The following is a 16,661-nucleotide window of genomic DNA, read 5'->3' as shown; positions in this document are numbered from 1 at the left end:
TATTTCTGCTTTCTTCAGTACATCAAACATTTTCCCCTTCCACATTATCAAAGTCTTCCAGTACTTCTTTGAAAGTTATGTACGAGGTGTGTTCAAAACGTATCGGGAGTTTTCATTTTATTTATTCGTCTACACTAATGTTATCTCCTTAAACTTTAAATATTATACTCCGATGCCAACGCTTCTTCCAATCCCCAAAACACTTCTGGGACTCGAGTGTTTAGCTCTTTCAGAAATTCGCTTTTAATTTCATCCATGTTTCTAAAACGAAGAACTTTGTGTTTGGAGACAGCAAACATTCAAGAACAGGCGATGAAGTGTGGTCAGTTCCATTACGGTCATGGAAGAACCGCGATTTGCTTAGCCAGAAATCTGGGCGTTCTTTTTTCGGACTGCTTCCCACAAACGGCGTTAAACTTGTAGGTAGTATCCCTTGCTGATCTTTTAACCTTCTCCGCAAGTTATAATGATTCACCGTGCCGTTAAAATCGAAGAAAACATTGAGCAAAATCTTCACAGTCGACAGCACTTGCCGAGCTTTTTCCGGCTTTGGCGATCCTGGATACTCCCACTGGGGCGACTGAGTCTTAATTTCGACACCCATGTTCCGTCACTTGTTATGACACGTCTCACTAGTTTTGCATCGTTGTTGGCTCAGTTAGCGACTCCTGAGCAACTTTCGTTTGCCGCTCTTTTTGCACGAAATTCAACACCTTTGGCATAAATTTTTCTGTCACACGTTTCATATCCAAAGCACCCAAAAAGATTTTATGGCATGAACCAGTTGATATGTCAAAATCATCAACAACGTCTCTGATGGTGATCATTGATAATCATTTCTTTCGCTTGCTCCCACGTTTCCATCGGTTACTGACGTGCTGGGGTGTCCAGAAGACATCCTGGAGCGTCCAATATGCCCACATGAAACTATTTTAGGTATAAATACAAGAATTTCGAGAACATCTACCTGTAACCTTCGTGTCTCACGTGAGTGTATGTTGTTGTTAGAGTTCAAACATTGCTTTAAAACGTACAGCAAAATTTTTTCTAATATGAGCTATGCTATAATGAATTTTGTTTGATCAGAACAGGTTCAGATACACATAACAGTACTGTAGAATGGCTTGTAACTACGGTCCTATATTAATGTGTATCGTTACTCTTCCATATACATTTGAGGATTTATTTTGTATTTAGATTTGAATGTATATTACGCTCTAAATTTAAAGCATGCCATAAGAAAACACTGGAAATTTGGTTTATAAGTTAGTGTAACGACAGTTTAAAACTCGTATAGTTGAGACGCACATGGAAATTGCTTTTGAACGCAAAATAAAAGCGACAGGGCCTCAGCGGCAACGTGTCCCTATCAACGTAATTTAAATTACGAGCCCTCTAACTAAATCGCTTTAGGGGTACGAATTCCAATAATTGCGCTTCAGTTATTTACGGCCTGAAAACGATCCCCTGGGCCTAAGGGCATCACCCAACTTTCTGGGTCGGCAGCTGTGCAGATCTAATTTAAACCGGTACGTAATCATTTCCCACATCAGTAAATCGGTCATTAATGTCAAAAGCCGTAAAATTTTTCACAGCAACAAACAGTTTTCAAGTGAGACCATGAACCATTTAACTTGTTTTAAGCTCTCAGAAAAAAATGATTTCCACTGCTATAAAAAGCAATCATCAACAATCTTGTTCGACTGAATTAATATTCGTCATAATGCACAAGAAAGCTTCATTCCTTTGTTAAGACGATCCTCAGTATGTCCATAAATAAACATTCGAACATGACTTTGCACACGGTTTTCAGGTAGGGGGACGGGGTGGAGGTGCTGTAAAGTGATTCTCGTGTACCACCTCAAATATTGACGTACGCTTTATTCTTCTGTTCATCTTCTTATCATTATACTCTACCACTAATCTGTTATGCGATTTCCACTCGTCAGGTCTTCCGATCTGAGTTTCCGTTAATTCAAACAGTAGCAGTACGAAAAGAAAGAACTGTTCTACTACGTAATCCCATTACCTTTTCCTTTGTTACGTTCTGTAACGTATCAGTCTAGAAACTGGAACGTCCGTTTCCAAGAAAGCCAGCTTGCGTGATTCTGTGGTAATTCTGATCAACAGAAGTGATCCAGATATTATTCGAGACAGTCGTCAATTAACAGATGTTCTCCATTCTACAGCTTTCTCTATGTGGCTACCATCGTATAACATTTTAACAGAAAGATGGCATATGTAAAGTAACAGAAATTTGTAATACCCGGTTAACACCATTACACAGTTATTAAAATAACTGTTTTCGTATTTCAGTGGAATCGAGATTACTTCGGTGGAACAGTATAGTAATACCATTGCAATTAAATGTAGTGTTCGTAGATATACAAATAACGTTCAAGTGTTCTTGCCAGAATGAGAATAACTTTCCTAAATTGTTAGAGGAACGTTGTACGGTTCATGACAAATTGCGATCTACACTATGTGATCAAAAGTATCCAGACACCCAAAAAACATACGTTTTTCATATTAGGTGCATTGTGCTGCCACCTACTGCCAAATACTCCATATCAGCGACCTCAGTAGTCATATACATGGTGAGAGAGCAGAATGGGGCGCTCCGCGGAACTCACGGCCTTCGAACGTGGTCAGGTGACTGGGTGTCACTTGTGTCATACGTTTCTACGCGAGATTTCCACACTCCTAAAAATCCATGGGTCCACTGTTTCCCATGTTATAATGAAGTGGAAACGTGAATGGACACATACAACACAAAAGCGTACAGGTCGACTTCGTCTGTTGACTGACAGAGACCACCGACAGTTGAAGAGGGTCGTAATGTGTAATAGGCAGACATCTATCCAGACCATCACACAGGAATTCCAAACTGCATCAGGATCCACTGCAAGTACTATGACAGTTAGGCGGGAGGTGAGAAAACTTGGATCTCATGTTCGAGCGGCTGCTCATATGCCACACATCACTCGAGTAAATGCCGAACGATCCCTGACTTGGTGTAAGGGGGTAAACATTGGACGGTTGAACAGTGGAAAAAACTTTATGTGGAGTTACGAATCACGGTACACAATGTGGCGATCCGATGACAGAGTGTGGGTATGACGAATGCCCGGTGAACGTCATCTGCCAGCGTGTATAGTGCCAACAGTAAAATTCGGACGCGGTGGTGTTATGGTGTGCTTGCACCCCTTGTTGTTTTGCGTAGCACTATCACAGCACACTTTGACGTTTTAAGCACTTAGAGCTTCCCACTATTGAAGAGCAATTCCAGGATGGCCATTGCATCTTTCAATACGATCGAGAACGTGTTCATAATGCACGGCCTATGGCGGAGTGGTTACACGATAATAACATCGCTGTAATGGACTAGCCTGCACAGAGTGCTGACCTGAATACTATAGAGCATCTTTGGGATGTTTTTGAACGCCAACTTCGTACCAGGCGTCACCGATCGACATCGATATCTCTCCTCATTGCAGCACTCCGTGAAGAATGGGCTGCCATTCCCCAAGAAACCTTTCAGTACCTGATAGAATATATGATTGCGAGAGTGGAAGCTGTTATCAAGGCTATGGGTGGGCCAATACCATACTGAATTCCAACATTACCGGTGGAGGGCGCCAAAACTTGTAAGTCATTTTCAGCCAGGGGTCTGGATACTTTTGATCACATAGTGTATGTATAAGGGGCAGAGCAGTGAAAAAGAGATGAATGGAAAAATATAAGTTAATTGCTTAGCATTTCAAAATTAATCGCCATAATTGTTAATGTTTTTATCCCATTGTGAGATAAGACGGTCAATGACTTCATGGAAAAATGTTTGCAGTTGACTTCGGAAGCATGATTGTACCCAGCGTTCGCCTCTTCTTCTGAAGCAAATCGGCGGTCACGAATGTCTTTCTCCAGGGCTCCGAAATTACGGCAGTCTCTTGGGGAGATAACGGGACTGTATGGGGACTGAGTAAGGGCTTCCCAACGAAACTACTGTAGCGTAGTCGTAACAAGCTGCCAAAAAAATGACCGCCCGCCATGGTGCCAAAGTTGTTTCAACTTGCTGCAGAAGTTTCTCTGGGAAGCTGTTAAAATACACCCCCATCTCACTCTTCCTCTCCACAGTCCCAATCTTTCCACATGCGACTGCCATACTTTTAGGTCCTTGAATAAGGACATTCAGGGCCATCGATTTGCTTCGTACGAAGAGGTGCAAGCCTGGGTACAATCATGGTTCTGTAGGCAACCGTAGACATTTTTCCATGAAGGTACCGACCATCTTGTTTCACAGTGGGATAGATGTGTTGAAAGTTATAAGTATTGCGTTTGAAATAATAAACAGTTCAGTTACTTTTTTCCACCACTCTCATTTTCATTCGACTGTCCCCTATACACTGAGGATACCGATACTTGGGATACCAATATGCTCAAACACAAATGTCGGTAGTATCACGTAGAAAAGGTATAAAATTGTAGTGCGTTGGTGGAGCTGCCATTTCCATTAAGGTGATACATGCAAAAAATTCAAGACACGGTTGTGTCAGCACGAAGGGAATTAACATACTTCTAACGCGGAATAGTAGCTGGAGGTTGACGTATGGGTCATTCCATTTGGGAGATCGTTAGGAAATTCAGTATTCCGAGATCCATATTATCCAGCGTGTGCCGTGAATGCCATGTTTCAGGCACTATCTCTCACCCACGAACAACGCAGCTTCCGACGGCCTTCACTTAACAACCGAGAGCAGGACGGCTTGCGTGGAGTTGTCAGTGCTGACAGACAAGCAACACTGCGTGCAATAACTGCAGTAATCAATGTTGGACGTACCAGGAACTTATCTGTTAGGACAGTGCGGCGAAATATGGCGTTAGTGGGTTAAGGCCTTTGCTAACAGCACGACATCCCCTGCAGGGCCCTTCCTGTGCTCGTGACTATGTCGCTTGGACCCTAGACGACTGAAAAGCCGTAGCCTGGTCAGATGAGTCTCGATTTCAGTTGGTAAGAGCTGATGGTAGGGTGTGACACATATCACACGAAGCCATGGGCACAAGTTGTCAACAAGGCACTGTGCAACAACCTAGTGGTGGCTCCATAACGGCGTGGGCTGTGTGTGCATGGAATGGATTGGATCCTGTGGTCCAACTGTACCGATCATTAGCTGGAAATAGTTATGCTCTGCTAACTGGAACCATATATTCATAGATGCTCTTCGTGCATAGATTGCATTCATAGATGCTCTTCGTGTAACAGAGGGGCTGCAGTTGTTCGCAATTGGTTTAATGAACATTCTGGACAATTTGAGCGAATGGTTTGGCCATCCAGATCTTCAGAAATGCATCCCATCGAACATTTACAGGACACAGTCGGGAGGTCACACCGTGCACAAAATCCTGCACCGGCAATACTTGCGCAGTTTCGGACAGCTGTAGATATAGTACGTCTGAATATTTCTACAAGGGGCCATTTGTTGGGTCCATGCCAAGTTGAGTTGCTCCAAGATACCAGGCAAAAAGAAGTCCGACGCCGTATGAGGAAATATCCCATGGCTTTTGTCACCTCAGTGTACAAGAAAATAAGCTCCAGTTCCAAGGAGATAAAAATAGTGGATAATTTGGTTTAGTGCTAATTTGTAGTTAAATTGAAATACTGAATTTTGGAGATCTAACATTTTACTGTTTGGTTCTCCAAGCGGTTTCTGCTAACGTAAGAGAATCGAGAACAAGCTGTCATTTTCCGGCCTCTGTGGCCGAGCGGTTCTAGGCGCTTTAGTCTGGCACCGCGCGACCGCTACGGTCGCAGGTTCGCATCCTGCCTCGGGCGTGGATGTGTGTGATGTCCTTGGGTTAGTTAGGTTTAAGTAGTTGTAAGTTCTAGGGAACTGATGACCTCAGATGTTAAATTCCATAGTGCACAGAGTCATTTAAACCAAGCTGTCACTTGATTGATGTCACATACGTAGGTAAACAGTTCTACAAATCTTACATCTGCCAAATAAAAATTCTCATTTGTCATTTTATTTGACGGGGATCTTAATTTCGTGTTTCATGTCTATAGGCAACTTGACTGTATTAATGATGTAAGAATTAGGTTGAAGGGACGACACGGCTGTTACAGACAGAAGGAAATGGACGATACACTTTTTAAAGAAATCCTCTCAGATATTCCTTAAGTGATTTACGCTAAGTGACCCACGGAAAAGTTTATCTTAGTGGTTGAACGAGGAATTGAAATGCAGTCCTTCTTGATTTCTTGTCCAGTGTGGAAACCTTCTGAAGCCACTGATGCGTGATTAGACCCCACAAAAGCTACCAAATTTCGGGGAAGTTGATACCTACATTTCACCTAGTGTTCAAAATAATCTCAGATTTTTTCTGTGGGATTAAGTGCCAGTGAATCGTCAGTCCAATTGAGGTGCGATAGTATGCCTGTGTGATTTCAACCAACCTTTGCTACACATACTACTTATTGTCTGGAAAGATGTAATGCCTTTGTAAGAACCACTTAGCTCCCATATAAGGGGGAATGGGGGGTGATAATGGTAACACCTGACTTCTCGGCTGATCTGCAAGAGTAACATGTTGTGCAGGTGGTGTCACAATGAGTTTCATGTGGCACATGACTCGACAGGCATAACTGAACAGGTGGTAAGAGAAGGTAGATAGAAAGAGTGGGAAGGAGGAAATCGACAGAGGGAGGAGGAGAAAATGGGCAGTAAAAGGGGAGCGGGAGTAATCAGGGAGAGGGAGAGAGAGAGATAGAGAGAGAGAGAGAGAGAGAGAGAGAGTGAGAGGGAGAGAGAGAGGGAGGGAGAGAGGAGGAAGTGGATGGATGGAGAAAGGAGGAGGAAATGGACTAATAAAAGATTGGAATAAATAAGTAACCCACCACCTATTAGTTTATCAGCTAGTACTGAGATAAGCATTGTGGTAACCTGAATGAGTAGTCTCTAAGGTGGTCGGTGTGGCCAAGCGGTTCCAGGCGCTATAGTCTGGAACACCGAGACCGCTAGGGTGGCAGGTCCGAATCCTGCCTCGGGCATGGATGTTTGTGATGTCCTTAGGTTAGTTAGGTTTAACTAGTTCAAAATTCTAGGGGACTGATGACGTCAGACGTTAAATTCCATAGTGCTCAGAGCCAGTAGTCCTCAGTCGTGCTACGAAAAACACCCCCAAAACATCACCGAATCATCTCCAACCTGAGGTACACCCTTCACACACTACGCGTTCAATGTCACATTTGGCTGTCGGTGCACTTGACACCCGTATCACTAAAAAAAAAAGGGAGGGGAGGGGGGGGGGGGGGGAATGATGACTGGAAAGATTACAATCCACGCCTCTAGTGCTCAGTTTCGGAGTTGTTAGGCAACTGAAGACATGCAGCATTATAGGCAGCTTTGAGTAATGGAGTTTTCCGAGGTTCCCATCTCCAAATGTACGTTGCAGGCATTTATTCAACAATATTTGCTCGAAAGGCGATTATAGCAGCGTTTCCTATTCGGAATGAAGTCGATTTTCATAGATGAGTCCTGCCTTTTGGAACCGAAACCTGCAGCTTAGGAGCTTCTTACGAGCACTTCTCTCAAGCCGCGTTAGATGAATGTGAAACGTTCCGTGATGGGTTTTTTCTCATCAAACCAACACAACAGTAACTGTTAAGCTATACGTGCCAACGACACAAGCAGAAGATGTGACAGAGAATGTATACATGTATACGAAAACACTGAACAGATAATTCGGTAAGTAAAGAAAAATGATAATCAAACAATCGTGAGGGGTTGAACGTGATGGTACGAGAAAGAATAGAAGACAGGCTTGCAGCAGGATGTGGGCTCGGAAGTAGCAATGAGAGAGGAGAGACACTGAGTACTACAGTAAATTGCAGCAAGTAATAGCGAATAGGCTACGTTGTTCAAAAATCATAAGTGGAGGAAGTAAACTTGGAAAAAGCCCCAACGTAGGAAGATCCCAGCTGCAGTATATCATGATGAGACAGACATTCCGAAATCAGATACTGGATTTTAAGGAAACCCAGATTCACAAATTAGCAATGTTGAAGAGTAGACGGATGTTTAAGAAAATCGTCCGGAAGAATCAGTCAAGAAACACTTGGGATACTGAAGTATTGGACAGTTACGAAATGCATCTGAAATTACATAAGGCTGTAGGTACTGCAATAATGAATACTACAGCAGAAATATCAGTTGATGAGGAATGGACGTCTCTAAAAATTGAAATCATAGGAGTTGGGCGGGTAAACGTATGTACCTGGAAGGTAATCTAGAAGCAAGTTTGGGCAATAGAAGAAATGCTTCAATTTATTGGCGCAGCTGGGAAGTACGTTAAGGGAAATTCAGGAGTACAGCAATATAAGTCATTTAGCGATGAAATAAATATTAAAGGCAGGGAACCCAGATGTAATAGTTCCAGGAAAAATGTGAAGAAATCGAAAAAGAAATGGTCATCCGAAGGAGAGATTCAACGTGTAGAAAAGTCAAAACAACTTCGGTGAAATTAAAATCAAGGGCATCAAAATTAAAAGTGAATTTGTAATTTCATTCTTAGAGAGGAAATGGTTGGGAAGAGTGCAATGAAGACCTCTAAGAGGTCTAATGACGTATAGAGAAAAAAATAAACGTCAATATGGAAGACATATGTGATCCAGTATTAGGGTCAGAGTATAATACGGCTTTGGAAGACTTGCAAACAGATAAGGAGCAGGGGTATAGGACTATAACACCCCCTTGGTTTTTCTGAACTCATTAGCACAAGTGGCAACGAAATGATTGTTCAGATTGGTGCGTACATGCGGCCGCGACTGTTTTACTGAATGTTCACATTTTCTGAAAAATATCCACATAATGCCGAAGATAGCAAGTACATATCCATGAGAAAACTATCGGACAATCAGCCTAACAACTTATGTATCAAAGTTACTCACAAGAATTACATACAGAATGATAGAAAAAAATATCTCTATATATTAGATGATGATTACTTAAAGCCATCAGAGAGGGATTTATAAAGTTTTGTTTGGGAAGCAAAGCAAGACAGAAGAGAAATCAAGACACTTTCGTAGGATCTGCCGCTTTAGAAAGAGCGTTAGACAATATCAACTGCCACAAGATGTTCGAAATTCTGAGAAAAAGAGGGCGTAAGACAGGGAAGTAGACACAAATAAAATAAAGTTTTCAGAGTTTGATTAAGAATCATTTTTAAAGTATATCAATGACAAGATTTGTTGACGACTTTGCTGTCCTCAGTGAAGGTGAAGAACAATTACAGGACCTGTTCAATTGGATGAGTAGTCTAATGAAGACAGAAAGCCAAGAAAGACAAAATAATGAATAAAACTAGAAATGCGATTAGTGATAAACTTAGCACAAAAATAGAGGACCACCAACTAGACGAATTTAAGGAATCCAGTTACTTTGAAAGCGAAGTGACAAACGACGGACGAAGCAAGGAGGATATAAAACCGTTAGTAAATAGTTTTGTACGTCGAACACTCCGCTGAGCTTAGATATTTTGAAAGTGGCGTTGATAGCCTTCATTGCATTAACAGTAAACAATTTTTAACATCAAAAACTATTTCTCAACATTTTCTGAAACTTTCTTCAGGAAAATGGCGATCTCAGGTATATCGACAAAATTTGCTAAAAACAGTCTTGATTTCATAAGTATTATTTAAATTGGGGACCGGTTTCTATCTATTGTACTCAGATCATCTTCGACTTTGTACAACACAGTGGTGATTAAATCTCTCTAGAGCAGCCTGCTCAGCCAGTCCATCTCCTGTCACAATCATGGAGTACAAGGTATGAAGATAATTCACGTACAATACATCGAAACCGGTCACCAGTTTAAATAAAATATTTAAGCGATCAAGACTGTTTTTAGCAAATTTTATTTTGTACGCAAATTTCTAATTCACAACCTAGTCAGTTTGTTAGTTATTTGTTCAGTTGATCATATTCACGATAAGTGTTGTGATGTGTAATGTGTCAGCAAAATAAACAAAGAACACACACAGATCACAGATGCTCTCTCTCTCTCTCTCTCTCTCTCTCTACCTCTCTCCCTCTCTCTCTCTCTCTCTCTCTCTCTCTCTCTCTCTCTCTTTGTCTGTCTGTCTGTCTGTACACACACAAATTGCTTATATGACTACATGCTGCCGATTTATAGATTTTCCTGTAATAATTACTAATTATTTCTACTCAAGTATTTGTCTGTTATAGAAGTTGGTATGAAGACACATCTTTAACTTATATTTGAAAAGTCTTCTGCCATATATTCCCGGGATCCTACAGATCATTCTTTTCTTCTAGCGCTGTACTCGTACTTGTGAATATTTGTTAGTCTTAGATGGGCTGTTGATAATAAATTCCATAAGTGAATAAATGAACTAGAGTTAATATTTCCAGGTGCCTCCAAGAAATACGTGCGTGAACCCCACACATTATTCCAATTACTTTCTTTTGTGTAGTGAATACTTTTGCTTAAGTGCAGAGCTACCCCAAAATACTGTCTCACAATACGTTAAGTTACAGACTTCTGTATCCTCATTGTTAGCAATTATGTTTACAGCAAAAGTTGCCGAACGTTTTAGTAGTCTACTGTCCAATTACTCCAGATAAACTTTTCATCAATATGCACACCTACGAAGTTAAAACTATACATCCTGTTTAATGTTGGTTTGGTGTACTAGGTTAAGAGGAGGTGAGATATTTTTGCTCTACAAATTTAGCATACGTAAAACCAACTCTGAGTATGGGGAAGAGACTACTTCAAATTTTATCTCTCTTACTTTCCGCATCGTCAATTCCGAAGGAATAGTGTGTTTTTCAAGGCGATCTACCTTAGTATCTATTACGTCGATTATGATCGGTTTTTCTACTGTGAGCTTAAGACGGAAAAACCAATGATAACTGACAGAGCCACTTCGCATAATAGTCAGTCATTGGCGATCTATTTCTGAAGATGTCTCCCGCGCATGGGAACGACATAGTTACTTATTTATTTAGTTAGTATTCCTTGGATCATTTGCACATAAATTGTAATGACGTGGAACGAGTCATTTTATATACACATCAGAAATTAATTTGTTAATGTGATCACATCCTCAACAGCCGTAATTTCTATTGTTTTTGTTTTCTGTAATTATTATTTATATCAAATATAAAGATGTGAGTTAGTAATTTCTCCCCACTACCTTTTACACATTACTATAACATAAATTGCTCTACAGAATACAAGCGGTTTCCAAGGAGATATTTTTCTAGAATGTTTTCAAATTTTTCTTTGCTGTGTATCAGACATTTTATATAATTGCATAAGTGATCAAAAATTTTTGTTGCAGCATGCTGCCCACCTTCTTGTGCTGAAGACAACCTTAATGTGGAGTAGTGCATGTCATTTTTGCTCCTGTTATTGTAATTATGCACATGATTGTTCCTTTTGAACTGCAGCGAATTATTTGCAACGAACTTCATGAGCGAATAAACAGACTTTGATGCAGAAGTTGATATGCCCATCTCCTAAACAGGTGTCTTCAAAATTAACGTAGGTGACAACTACATATTATTCTTACAGCCGGCTGGTACCGGCGGAGGTTCGAGTCCTCCCTCCGGCATGGGTGTGTGTGTTTGTCCTTAGGATAATTTAGGTTAAGTAGTGTGTAAGCTTAGAGACTGATGACCTTAGCAGTCAAGTCCCATAAGATTTCACACACATTTTGAATATTCTTACAGCACGTTTCTAAGCAATGAAGAAATCAAATGGCTCTAAACACTATGGGACTTAACATCTGAGGTCATCAGTTCCCTAGGTTTAGAACTACTTAAAACTGACTAACCAAAGGACATCACACACATGCATGCCCGAGGCAGGATTCGAACCTGCGATCGTAGCAGCAGCGCGGTTGCGGACTGAAGCTCCTAGAACCGCTCCGCCAAAACAATGAAGACTTTCTGTCATTATTGCATGTGACATTATTGAATGAAAATGTGCAACATATGTCAGCTTACTGATTTGTCTTTCCCGAAGTCCAAATGTGATTGGAGGAGGAGATTAGTGTTTAACGTCCCGTCGACAACGAGGTCATTAGAGACGGAGCGCAAGCTCGGATGAGGGAAGGATGGGGAAGGAAATCGGCCGTGCCCTTTCAAAGGAACCATCCCGGCATTTGCCTGAAGCGATTTAGGGAAATCACGGAAAACCTAAATCAGGATGGCCGGAGACGGGATTGAACCGTCGTCCTCCCGAATGCGAGTCCAGTGTGCTAACTACTGCGCCACCTCGCTCGGTAAATGTGATTGAACTAAATTGTTGTAGATGTTCCAAAATGTGCCTTTTGCTGTTTAAATTCTCATCAGTATGGACATCTAAGAATCCTGAAGTTACCACCCTATTTACTATTTCTTCACCGTGCGTTACACTTATTATTGGTGTAGTACCTGTAGACATGCGAAACAGAATACGTTGCCTTTTTAAAATTGAGAGTGAGACCATTCGCAGAAGACCAGTCAATGACACTGTTGAGAAGATTGCTTACAACTTCTTCTGTTGCTGGATATACGCTTGGGATTGGTTAGAGTACTAGTATCATCTGCTAAAGGAACTAATTCTGATTGTTGTATATTAGACGGAAGGTCGTTTACATATATGAGAAACAATTGCGGACCTAAGATTGAGCCTTAGGGAGCTCCACACAGGATTTCTCCCCAGTCAGAAAAATCTCCCCTGCAGACGCGTCAGGCCACTCCCAGAAAGAACAAACGCCGTTAGCGTGTAACGGCGCACCGTCTGCAGAGAGCCGCAAGTGCTGCGTACGCCCGCACAGTTCGCGTCCGTTCGTGGGCCACCCGTTGCGTGGACTGGCGGCGACTGTTACGGTGGAGCCGCAGCTGGGCCCCTTACGTAAGGGCCGCATCGACCTCACCCCATCCCACCCCACCAAGCAACCCCTTGTATATTAGATGCGCCGCGTCGGCCCCACGCCCTACGTGCGGTCCCTCCACCCGTTCCTCACCTGCCCGCAGATCAATCACAAATTCACTTTATTGTCACGGAAGGAGCCCGGCCTTGCGACGGGGGAAGACTCATTTATTGATGGCGACCTTGCCAGGAACGACCAGCAGGGAGGCCAGACCTATTTCCTACAGCGGGTCAGGGATCGGTTCGACACTGTGCACTGCTTACGGTTCATTAACATCTGAATCAGAGAATGACACCATTCAGAGCAATCAGTATCTATCGAAAAACGAATTTGTGGATATTAAATTATTGACTTTTATAATGTCGATTTTTCGTTCTTTTTTTTACGAAATAATCACTCTCGCAGTTACGAATATGAAATATGTGCTCTAGCACTGAATACTGTCACTTCAGTACATGTTTAGTATTACAGGGAAGAACGACAATAAGTAAAGTTCATAAAAGAATTGTAATTTCAGTAATATTTTGTACTAATCCCTACAGTAGTTCCAATTTCGAGGCTTATTGTCTTCATTGTATAGGAATGATACAGAAGTCCTGGATTTTTTATTTTGTGGTAAAGAAGCTTTTTTAGAATGAAACAATTCTACAATTTATTTCACATTTCTGTTTATTGTTAGAACACCAAAATTTCACAGTGATAACTCTTTTTATACTAGAGAGAATTTCTCTACAGCTACGGATTTGTCACTATAAACACAATTCACGGTTCACACATGTCGAGACATGAAGCAATATTTGCACATATATGTTGCCAACTACTGAGTGAGACAAAGAACACGTGCTTGGTGTATAAATTACAAGGTAGATGTCATCTCAGGAGAGACTGTGAACCATCTAACACACTTTAGCACGCAATTCGTTCACGAGATTCTGGTATGTTCTAAAATCGGCAATGGTTCAAATTACTATAAGTAATGATTTCCTGTTTTTAAGAGCGAATAACTGAAACAAAATTATATCTTTCGAATTTTATGAAAAATATGAGGATAAATGTCTAAAATTAGTCTCGAAAAGATTTGAAATAACGCCTCTGGCCTTAAAATTCCTACACCAAGAAGAAATACAGATGATAAACGGGTATTCATTACACAAGTATAATATACTAGAACTGACATGTGATTACTTTTCACGCAATTTGGGTGCATAGATCCTGAGAAATCAGTACCCAGAACAACCACCTCTGGCCGTAAAACGGCCTTGATACGCCTGTGCATTGAGTCAAACAGAGCTTGGATGGCGTGTACAGGTACAGCTGCCCATGCAGCTTCAACACGATAGTACAGTTCATCGAGAGTAGTGACTGGCGTATTGTGACGAGCCAGTTGCACGGCAACCTTTTTTTTTTTTCAATTGGTGAGAGATGTGGAGAATGCGCTGGCCGGGGCAGCAGTCGAACATTTTCTGTATCCAGAAAGGCCCGTACAGGACATGCAACATGCGGTCGTGCATTATCCTGCTGAAATGTAGGGTTTCGCAGGGATCGAATGAAGGGTAGAGCCACGGGTCGTAACACATCTGAAATGTAACGTGTATTGTTCAAAGTGGCGTCAATGTGAACAAGAGGTGCCCGAGACGTGTAACCAATGGCACCCCACACCATCACGCCGGGTGATACGCCAGTATGGCGATGACGAATACACGCTTCCAATGTCCGTTCACCGCAATGTCGCCAATCACGGATCCGACCATCATCATGCTGTAAACAGAACCTGGATTCATCCGAAAAAAATGACGTTTTTCCATCGCAGGCGTTCTTGTCTGTCATGCAGCGTCAAGGGTAACCGCAGCCATGGTCTCCGAGCTGATAGTCCATGCTGCTGCAAACGTCGTCGAACTGTTCGTGCAGATGGTTGATGTCTTGCAAACGTTCCCATATGTTGACTCAGGGATCGAGACGTGGCTGCGCAATCCGTTACAGCCATTCGGATACCTGTCATCTCGACTGCTAGTGATACGGAGCCGTTGGGATCCAGCACGGCGTTCCGTATTACGCTCCTGAAGACACCGATTTCATATTCTGCTAACAGTCATTGGATATCGACCAACGCGAGTAGCAATGTCGTGATACGATAAACCGCAATCGCGATGGGCTACAATCCAACCTTTATCAAAGTCGGAAACGTGATGGTACGCATTTCTCCTCCTTACACGAAGCACCACAACAACGTTTCACCAGGCAACGCCGGTCAACTGCTGTATGTGCATGAGAAATAGGTTGGAAACTTTCCTCATGTCAGCACGTTGTAGGTGTCGCCACCGGCGCCAAACTTGTGTGAATGCTCTGAAAAGCTAATCATTTGCATGTCGCAGCATCTTCTTCCTGTCGGTTAAATTTCGCGTCTGTAGCACGTCATCCTCGTGGTGTAGGAATTTTAATGGCCAGTAGTGTATGTGTAAATTTCTTTGAAAGTAACTTAGTGCACTCATCAATTGCTTGAAGAATATACACTGACGGAAAAAATAGCAGCACCAAAAAATAATTAATGTAGAGTAATGAAATTTCAGGAAGACCTTTGTCTAGGTGACATATTTAAGTGATTAACAACGCAAGATCACAGCTTAATGTAAGCGAGCGACGAGCCAGAGCAAATGTTAAATGGTGTACATTAATAATAATAGCTATAATCACCAAAATAATAAATACAAGCACACAAACGGGTGTGTATTGTGTTGTAAGGATGCTAGTTGTCAGTTTTTGAGATGGAGTGCCTGTTGCACGTGGACGGGCGATATGCGGACAGTTAATGCTAATTGTGGATGACGCTGGAGTTGTTGTCCAATGATGGCCCCTATAGACTCATTTGGAGACGGCCAGCAAGTCTACACTCAATAGAGCATGTTGTGTTACAACAGCGGTATGTGGGCGATCGTTACCCTGTTGGAAAACACCCACCGGAATTATGATCATGAACGGCATTACAACAGGTAGAATCACGAGATTCACGAACTGATTTGTACTCAGACTGCGTGGGATAACCACTAGATTGTTCCTGCTGCCACACGAAACCGCAGCCGAACCATTACTCTATGTGTAGCTGCAGTCTGTCTAGCATGCAGACAGGTAGGTTGGAGGCCCTCAACTGTCCTCCTCCTAACCAATACACGGCCATCACTGGTACTGAGATAGAATCAGGTTACATCAGAAAACGCAACATTACCTCTACCCTATTCTGTCAGAGACAGCAAAGGACTTGGAAGGACAGTTGAACGGAATGGTCAGTGTCTTGACAGGGGGGTATAAGATGAACATCAACAAAAGCAAAACGAGGATAATGGAATGCAGTCGAATTAAGTCCGGTGATGCTGAGGGCATTAGATTAGGAAATGAGACACTTAGAGTAGTAAAGGAGTTTTGCTATTTGGGGAGCAAAATAACTGATGATGGTCGAAGTAGAGAGGATATGAAATGTAGATTGGCAATGGCAAGGAAATCGTTTCTGAAGAAGAGAAATTTGTTCACATCGAGTATAGGTTTAAGTGTCAGGAAGTCGTTTTTGAAAGTATTTGTATGGAGTGTAGCCATGTATGGAAGTGAAACATGGACGATAACCAGTTTGGACAAGAAGAGAATAGAAGCTTTCGAAATGTGGTGCTACAGAAGAATGCTGAGGATTAGATGGGTAGATCACATAACTAATGAGGAGGTATTGAATAGA

Source organism: Schistocerca nitens, chromosome 1 (genome assembly GCF_023898315.1).
Source record: "Schistocerca nitens isolate TAMUIC-IGC-003100 chromosome 1, iqSchNite1.1, whole genome shotgun sequence".
NCBI classification, from domain to species: Eukaryota; Metazoa; Arthropoda; class Insecta; order Orthoptera; family Acrididae; genus Schistocerca; species Schistocerca nitens.
Note: the sequence above shows the minus strand (reverse complement) of the source record.